General features: G+C 50.2%; 1 long non-coding RNA gene across 3 annotated transcripts; it reads right to left on the bottom strand.

Annotated features, from left to right (window-relative positions):
- Positions 1-1,194: 1,194 nt before the first annotated feature.
- Positions 1,195-9,110, bottom strand: LOC114216519 (uncharacterized). Of its 3 annotated transcripts, none has more exons than XR_003610794.2 (4): positions 9,031-9,110; positions 7,850-7,934; positions 7,216-7,367; positions 1,195-3,087 (listed from the first exon to the last, which is right to left on the bottom strand). It is a non-coding gene; the product is annotated as an uncharacterized LOC114216519 (long non-coding RNA). The 3 variants fall into 3 exon arrangements; XR_003610793.2 differs by having other exon boundaries at positions 8,596-9,102; XR_003610795.2 differs by lacking the exon at positions 7,850-7,934 and having other exon boundaries at positions 8,596-9,102.
- Positions 9,111-9,362: the final 252 nt, after the last annotated feature.

The raw sequence follows: 9,362 nt of genomic DNA, 5'->3' as shown, positions 1-9,362 counted from the left end.
CCTTTGAATGCTCTACCTGTATTTGGGGAAAATCCCACAGTAGAGGGCCATGCCTCCCCCAGGTAGAAGGCAGAAACTTGATCTCCCAGCCTCCCTTGCAGTGGAGACAGGCTCCACCAATCAGATGTCTTCACATGAGACCTTGAGGAAGCGGGAGACTTCAGGCACCTCAAGGGCAGATGACTCTCCTCCATGCTTTCCTATGCTTTTCCACAGAGGGTGTTATAAACTGAATTATGGCCACCCCCCCCAAAGGTATGTTAGAATCCTAACCCTCAGTACCTCAGAATGTGACCTTTTTTGGAGACGGAATCTTTTCAGAGATAATCAAGTTAATCAGATCATTAGGGTGTGCTCTAATCCAATATGACTGATGTCCTTATGAAAAGGGGGGAATTTGGACCCAGAAACATGCACACAGGGAGAATGCCTGGTGAAGGTGGAGTGCTGCATCTGTAAGCCAAGGAAGGCCAAAGACAGCCAGTGAACCTCCAGGAGGAACCACCCTGCCGAGACCTTGATCTCAGATTTCTAGCTTCCAGAACTGTGGGAAAATACACTTCTGTTGTTTAAGCCCCCCAGTTTGTGGTACAGCAGCCCTAGAAAATGAACACAGAGGGGAAGTTCCAATGCTTCTGTTGTCAAGTGGAAACTCCTGGGAACAGTCAATTTCATCTGTTTTATTTACCAGCACATAGATGGTACCAAAGAAATCTATGTTCAATAAATGTCTTCTTCACAGTTGACAGCACAGGGCATACAGGACAGAGAAAGGTCCTCCAGTCATAGATGGCGCTCTTATCCATTACCATCCAGCTCAGCTGTGGTTGGGGAGGGAACACGCCTGCCAGATGTCTGCAGAGCCCCCTGATACAACGGGGTCTCAGGCCGTGTGGGCAGGAGGGTCCGGTGGGTGGTCGCATGGCCTTGGGGCTTTACTGAAGAGACCTTAGAAATCCTACTTGAACACTTTCAGTTTTAAAACCCACAAGGCCCATGGAGGCTGTAAGTGGCTTCCTGACCCATGCCTTTCCATGGCATGGTGCAGCCACCAAGGTAAACCTCAAGCTCAGCTAAAACATACATCGGCACGGACCCTTTCAATATGTCTTCCAAGCTATTTTGCTTACCCCAAAGTTTCCTTCCTTCCTCCTTCCCACCCTTCCTTCCTTCCTCCCTCCCTCCCATCCCTCCTTCTTTTCTTTTTTTCATGCATAGCAGGGTCATAATGAGAAGGTACTTAGTGGCGGGGAGAGACTCTGAGTTCTGAAGAAAAATGATAATTATGCCTGCGGCCAGTACAGTGGTTCTTGTCGCACATTTCCTAGCCTGATTTCTTCTGATTTCTTTGGACCTAGGCTAATTCCTCTGTGACAATAGCTTGGGGATGGGGGCAAAGATCTGCACAGCATAGCTGACAAGTCTAAGTCTGACTGGAGACCTCTCTAGTGCATGAGTGTATGAGTGCACAGGAGTGTGTCTGTATGAGAAAAAGTGGTGGGGTGCGGGGAGGCCGACCTAGGAAGGCCCTTTCCCAGAGGGAGAAGAGGCGACTCCCCCGTGTTCTGTGACGTTAAGGGGCCTGCTCGGGCCTCTCTCCATCTTCATTTGCAGACCAGATCATAATGAGGACTAAAGTCACCCAGATGGGTCACCAGAAGTCCACAGGGCCCGGCAGGGTTCAGCCTACAGGCCACACCCAGGCCTGTCTGGGAATGGGCCTCCCTGTGGTAAGAAACGTGAGCCTCCCCGACTGCATAGGGGCTGGGCGTGTCCCTCCCAGAGAGCCCTTTGTGCCTGGGAGAGGATTGGCCCCGGTTTGTTCTGGCCAACTTCCAGGCCCTGCCCACCTGCAGCCACCCGGCCCCACCCCGGAGCTCCCCACCTTTCCTCTCCAGCTGGGCCTCCCTTCCTCCCAGAGTGCAGCCACCACCTTACTGAGGGCAGAACACTCGGGAGGAGGCCTGGGCTTTGCCAGAAGCGCGACCCTGGGAGCCCCTGGCTAGAGGCCAGGGTGACTCCAAGGACTGCTGCCCTCATGCTGGGGCAGGCTGACAGACAGGGGCTGCTGACAGGCCCACCCTGGGGAGCCAGGGACAAGAAACAGCCAGCCGCTGGGGTGGAGGAGAAAGCCTGTTCATCCTGCCTGGATAGGAATGAGATACGGCATCATCTGGTTTGCTGCTGGGGAGACACCATCACTGCGGGTCCACGATTACAAGGGCAACTGTTCATGTTCCTTTAAAAAATTAAATTAAAAAAAACCCACAAGAAATCTCAGGCTTGTCAGAGCCTTCCTCCCCCGCTGTCGGCTCCCATTATGAATCCATGGCATCTTCTGCAGGGAGTTAATTACATGTTGTGTGAAAGATACAGGGCTTCCTTTTACATTTTTTTTCTCCTTGATGGGTCCTAACCCTTTCGGCCGCCTGCCTCTGCCTCTTCCACGTGCTGCAGGAAAGCGGGGCGCACAGGGAGAAGGAGCAGGCCTGCCCTCCAGCTCTGCACCCCTTGGAGCCCGGGTCCCGCCTGCTGACCCTTCCAGGGACAGCCCTACCCAGCCAGGTGCCATGCTCCGCTGCCGGGAGATCCTGGGTGCCGGTGATCGTGACCAAGTGCAGATGGAAGGTGTTATTTCGGGGCCCGGCGCTCGGCCCCTCCGCAGTCTAGCTCCTTTTGCCCCCCCCAACCCCACCAACAGGGGCGCTGAGTGGAGGGCAGCGTGAGGAGGGCATCCTGAAGCCATCTGAGTGAAGGCGCAGAAAGGGAACAGGAACCCTTCCAGGAGGTTTGATGTAGAGTTTCTCAGAGTTGCTGTTCTTGGTTTTTTTTTTTCCGATGGCTCCCAGCTGTAGGCAGATAGTTCATTGCTGAGATGGCTCATCTTTTCTCTTAAGAGGCGATGACCAACTCTGGAAGCAACAAGTGTGGACTAATACCCTGAATTATTGCCTCTTTGAGGTGCTGAATTTCACCTGATGAGAAGGCTAGTGGCACAGTGGTGGGGCCCTCGCCGAGCATGCTACGACTCCCCTGGTCTTGACAAGTTACAGCACCGCAGGGCTGAAGGGCCCTCTTGGCCAACCCCTGCCCCAAGCAAAGACACACCTTAAAGTGGAGAACTTTCTACCGTCCTCCAATACCGCTCCAGCAAACCAGCAATAAAGAAAGCCTCAAGGTTGTGAGTTAAAAGCAATCAGGTCTGTAATTATGATTCTCAACTAACTGCATACAGATTAACCGCTTTTTAATGGGGCAAACCTTTCATTGTGGGTTGCTGTCCTCCTTAAGCTACACCCTTCCTAATTCCAAATTAGGGCACAGTCTGGGAATGTTAATTCATTTTAATTATTAGCCTAGCATAATTTAAGAAACACAATCTGCTGCTACTGGATTCCAAAATAAAATACAAATAATGTGAATTTTTCTATTCTTTTGAATATTGTGTTTTACAGCTTCCCGTCTTCGGGACAACCAAGAGTGGACTCTATAAATAAACAAACAAACAAACAAACAAACAAACAACTCCTCTGTTCATTCGCCTTGATTCTTCAAAGCGCAGTAGGCTGAGAGGGCGTAACTGACTGGTGTGACAAACCACATTGGATTACTGATGAGCGGGTTGTCCATGGCCTCTAAGGCGGGCGGGGGGGGGGGGGCGGCGCGGAATTCAGCTCAAATGTGCAGAGCCTGTGAGAATGCCAATTCCTGGGCCCTGCGCCCAGACATCCTGATTTAGTAGGTCTGGGTGGGGCCTAGAATTGTGCATTTATTTTTTTTAAGATTTACTTATTTATTTATTTGACAGAGAGCGAGATGGCGAGAGCAGGAACACAAGCAGGGGGAGTGGGAGAGGGAGAAACAGGCTCCCCACTGAGCAGGGAGCCCAATGCGGGGCTTGATCCCAGGACCCTGGGATTGTGACCTGAGCCTAAGGCAGACGCTTAATGACTGAGCCACCCAGCCACGCCTAGAATTCTGCATTTTCAAATAAGCATCATGGGTAATTCTGATGCAAGTAGCCACCCAACTACATGTTGAAGAATTCGAGAGCGGTTATGGCTGTGGCTTATAAGCGTAGAAATCAGCTGGACACCCAGCAGCTGCTGCTCTTCTCCCAGCCAGAACTTTCCTGGAATGTATATTCCAGGAAACTATATATCTATTTTTTAAATAACATAATTTTTTTTCTCTTTGGTTATAAAGCTATTGCAGAGGGGCACCTGGATGGCTCAGTCGGTTAAGCATCTCCATTCAGCTCAGGTCATAATCTCAGGGTCCTGGGATTGAGCCCCACATTGGGCTCCCTGCTTGGCGGGAAGCCTGCTTCTCCGTCTCCCTCCTGCTTGGGCTCATTCTCTCTCTTTCTCTCTTAAATAAATAAATAAAATCTCAAATAAATAAAAAAAGCTATTGCAGAGAACATATATAATGCCATAATAAAACAATAACAGTCACTCATAATCCCTCTGTAAGGGGTGGGACTATTAACATTATGTTGTGTTTTTCTTCTCTGTATAATTTTTATAAAGCTGACAACATACTGAATATATCACGTTACTTCACTTCCCCCATATTACTATTTCTTTTCTGAATATATCATTTCTAAGGCTATATAACATCCCCCTCATGTGGATGTGACTTATCTTAATAACCATCCCTAAGTGTTAGGTGTTGAAGTTGTTCCTGATAATTAAGTATTAGAAACAATATTGAGTTGGATATCTCTACGCATAAAGTTTTATCAACATTTTTGCTGACTTCAATAGCTGGATTCCTAGAAGTGGATCACTGGATTAAAGGCTATGAATGTTTTTAAGTCTTCTGATAAAGAGACTGCCAACAGACTTGCTGTTCCAATTTGCCCCCTCGCAGGCGTAGAGAAGAATGCCCCCGGGGTTGACCATCCCCTCGGCCTGTGCGGCAGCCTGACAGCAAAGATATCATTCTTACCTTATGCTATGGGTTGAATTATTTTCCCTAAAAAGATACTGTGGAGTCCTAATCCACCGTACCTGTGACCTTATTTGGAAACAGTCTTTGCAGGTGTAATCAAGTTAGGAGGTAGTTAGGGTGGGCCTTTGTCCAATATGATGGATGTCCTTATTAAGAGGACAATGCCATGTGAAGACACAGACACACAGGGAGAACATCATGTGCTCACAGAGGCAGAGATTGGAATGACGCAGCTGCATGCCAAGGAATGCCACCTGAAGCTAGGAAGCGACAAGGAAGGCTTCTACCCAGAGTCTCAGAGAGAGTATGACCCTGCTGACACCTTGATTTCGGATCTCTAGCCTCCAGAACTCTAAGCAAATAAATTTCTGTGGTGCTTGGTTATGCATTCCTAGGAAATGAATATATATATATATATTCCCTGGATTGGTGTCAGCTGGGGCAGAAATGGCCGAGGTGCAAAGGACAGTTCTTGCTCCCTTTCTGAAGGGTGTCCAGTGCAGCCAGTTAATCTGTCCTTCCTGGGAGCATTTCCTGCTTCTGTGCACCGGAACAATAGTCTAGGGCCCAGCATGGGACTCTGGGGCCCATCATACATCAGAGCATCTATTAGAGGGTCTGGTTTACCAATTTCCCTCAGTCACATCTCACATGGTAGAGGGGCACAGAAAACAAACTTCACATTTTTCTTCAAACTCTTGGATTTTACTCAATGGAATAAGTATTTATTAGGCTCTTTCAACACCTCCTGGATTAAAACCTTGTTCAGTGGCTCAGACATGCCTAGTGTCTGGGCAAAGGTCATTTTTGTCACTGATAGGCCTCAGACTGGTTCATAATCAGGTTTCTCTCAGACCCTTAACCCATGATTGGTTGGTAGATTGTACTGCTATTACATTCTTTACTTCTCCTAGAAATGTTGGTCTTTTCTCCAGTGGGTTCTGAAAAAGAGCTCATTTTTCTCTCAAGTTGACCTGCTTGACCCTGGATAGAACCTGGACCTAAAGAATCCCAAATGGAGAAAATTATACATAGGAAGAAAATTATATCAGGAAGTGTTTACCTCTACAGTTAGAAAGTCTGAAACACTTGAAGCTACTCTTTCTTGAGAAGGCTTTACTGAGTGTCTCTTACTTCTTCGGGTCCTCACAGGGGCCCTAAGATGTGGATGGAATGATCTCTATTTTACAGGTAAGTAAAACCAAGGCTCAGGCAGATCAGCAGGTGGCCCAAGGTAGCAGAGCTCAGCCATGGCAGAGCCAGAGGTAGAGGCCAAGATTTTCTAACAGTGTCCTGGACTGTCCTCTGCTCTATAATGTGGCCAAGAATGACTTAGAGGAGGTTCAATTCTCAGTGGAGTGATAAATGCTACCGGGGGATGCCAGATGTTTTGAGGAGTTATGCCAAACTTTTGGAGGCAGATATTCCTAATTTAGCTCAGTTTCATGCCAAATTTTCTGGTATCTGCAGTAATATAGAATTTTGTTACATGACCCCTGAAAATAGTCTAATCTCTGCTAATTCATCTCTTGATTTTATACCTCACTTTCAATGTATTTTTTCCCCAAAAGTTGGAAAAAAAAAAAAAAGTAAGCCCTCTAAGGCATATGAGGAAGCTTACATTTAATGGTCTTTGAAAAAGTTTTGTGAAGAGACTTAGCCCCTCAAGGGAAAAAAAAAAAAGAGCGAAGGGGGAAACAGCCCCTAATATTTTTTGTATGAATGTAACATGAATGTATTTTATATGTATTATGAATGTATTTTGTATGAATGTAACATGACATGTTAGCTTTAATGAAGTCCATCTGTATTCTTGAGTATGGATGTACACACAATGGGCTAGCTTTAGTGAGTTGCACTTAAATTCCATTGACCCTCTGCCTTCGTTCCAATTGCTAAGAGAAGGAGCAAAGACTTCTGCTGAATGGCCGCTGGAATCAATGACGATGATGAACCAGGGGCCCAGAGGCTGGGCTAAACCATCAAGCAAAGAGCTGGCTGGGTCAAAACCCGAGATGAGGCTCTCATGGAAGCAGACACAGCAAGAAGGAAGCCCAGTCAGACACAAAGGAAGCCTATGAGGCCAAGCATTGGGCAGAGGAGGGCAAAGTTCACAGCTAATTCATTTCCTCAGGAGTTCCATCAAGGGGCAGCAGCAAAGATGAAACTCTGGGCCTCCCAGTGGGCCTCTGTCTGGGTGGCGGGGGAAGTTGAGTTCAGCAAAACCTCTGAGGCCAAACAAAGTAAAGTAAGAGTTACCTGGATGCATGAGCCAGGGGCACTCAGAACGTGGGGCAGGAGAAAGGAGCTTCCCAGAGAAGATGGCAACTGAACTGGGTCCAAACCAGAACCATGAGAAATCAGAATGTGAAATGCTGGAGGAGGTAACCCCTACCAAGGGAGCTCTCAGCCTGGAAAAAAAAAAAATGTGGAAGTTGGGTGTGGCAGCGTTTGTGGCTTAAATATCCGGTCACCGCCCCCCTCCTGCACCTGGCCTTAGCTCCCACGATAATCTCCACTGGTCCAGCCCACCAGCTTCCCCAAAGGGCAACCACACAGGGCCCAGGACCTTCCACCACTAACACTTTCCATACCAATCCCTGGCCACTATTTCTGCCCTCTGATGTCACAGGCCTCTGCATCTTGACCCATCTCAGCAAATTACACCCCTTGATTTCCCCAGAGCTGTCATTTTTAACTCTTTTCTACAGAGGCCTGTAGCACAGAGCTTTCCCAGAAGTCTGGTTCAGTGCTATTTTGAGTTGGACTGGATTGGCAGAAATGAGCCGCCCACCCGCACACTGGGGAAAAGGCTGCCCAAGGAGAAGGGGGCCAGGAGCTCCTGCTCTATGTGAGTTGGAACAAGGGTCATATGGGGCAAGAAGCAGCTCACAGGGTCCTTGTCGAGGCTGTGCTGACAAACAGCTCTGGACAGATCCGGGCGGGTTTTGTTCACCCAGCTGTTGTGCTACTTCTGCCTGCAAGATGAGACATGGACACCCCCCCCCCCCCCGGGTTGGCATCACTTGTTGAGCTGTGGCTTTGGAAAGAACAGCAAGTTAAATCCCGGAAAGAGCCCGAGAATGAAATCCAGCTGGAGGCCCACCAAGGACAGTTGTGTCTTGCTCATCCTGGCATCCACAGCCCCCCTCCGGCACCTGGCCTTAGCTCCCAGGATAACTCCTGCTGATGCTGCCCACCAGCTTCCTGGAAGGACCACCACACAGGGCCCAGGATGGTGGGGTGAGGCGGGATGGAGTGGGGATGGAAGAAACCCAAGCGCCTGTGGAGCTCCGCTGCCTTTCTGTCCTCCTGGCTCCTCTGTCTTCCTGTCGGCCATGGGCGGGGGAAACCTATCGGGGTTAAAGCAGCTTACCGGTGCCTCTTAGGCCACTGCAGGTGACTCCTTTTTAAAGGGTGCTTTTGCCCTCCTTGAGCATCCTAGAACCACAGGATGCAGCATCTCAAATTGTTCCACAGCCTCAGTGGAGGACCATACCGCCCTGAGCCCCTCCAGCCTTGTTACCCGAGGAAGAAGCCCAGACTCCTTCACCACGTGTCTCATTACTGCCTGCAAGTTAGCCCATCTTCTGTCTTCGGGAGGCTTCGGCCTAAATTCTCAGGCAGTAAGAAACTCACCTTCGCAAGGAATCCAGTGCTGTTCTTCACATGTTCTTAAAATTCTTTCCTCTTTATACAGCTTCCTTCCATCTTCCTACCACCACCCCCTTCACTAAACCGCCACCCACCCTCTATTTACTGAGGTTCTGGAAACCCTGGGACATACATCCTCTTTGAAGGGTGTGAAGTGTGGGGGAGTCTCCAGCCTCCACCCCATCCCACCAGGGTCAGGGGAGGAAGTTAGGTTAGGCCAGTACATTTCTTCCGGCTAGGCCAGAGCTGCTCCCATCGAAGGGAACTGGACCTCCTACTCCAGACACCCTTGTTCCCTGGTGCCCCGGGGCCGAGGCTGTCCCCCCGGGGTTCTCTTCCTCCCCCGGGAAGTTGGCCTGCAGCCTTTCCCAGCAAGCCCCCCCTTCCCCAAGCCACTCCGGGGCGGGGCCAGCCACCCACCCAGCGCCGGCTTCAGCACGTGGCTCTGGGGCGGCAGGTTTCCTCCCCGCCGCGGCAGGACCGCAGGGTGGTTTTCACCCTCTTTCGCCCCTACCCCCCGTGACTTCTTGTAAAAAGCTGCGCCCGTCCCCACCCACCTCCGCCCTCCCGCGGCTGCCAGACCGGGGCCGGCCCCCCTCCGCCTCCCCCCGGAGGCAGCGCTTTCTCCGCCCCTGGCAGCAGGCTCCGCTTCGGAAACTGTTGACTCAGAGGGTGGCCGGGCGGCCAGCGTCTGATGTCAGCCTGGAGCGGGGCCAAGGGGAGAGGGGGCGGGAGCGCTGGGGGGAGGAAGG

Source organism: Eumetopias jubatus, unplaced genomic scaffold (genome assembly GCF_037043125.1).
Source record: "Eumetopias jubatus isolate StellerSeaLion01/CBP00866 unplaced genomic scaffold, mEumJub1_p1.0 scaffold_4, whole genome shotgun sequence".
NCBI classification, from domain to species: Eukaryota; Metazoa; Chordata; class Mammalia; order Carnivora; family Otariidae; genus Eumetopias; species Eumetopias jubatus.
Note: the sequence above shows the minus strand (reverse complement) of the source record. Positions and strands in the feature narration are given on the sequence as shown.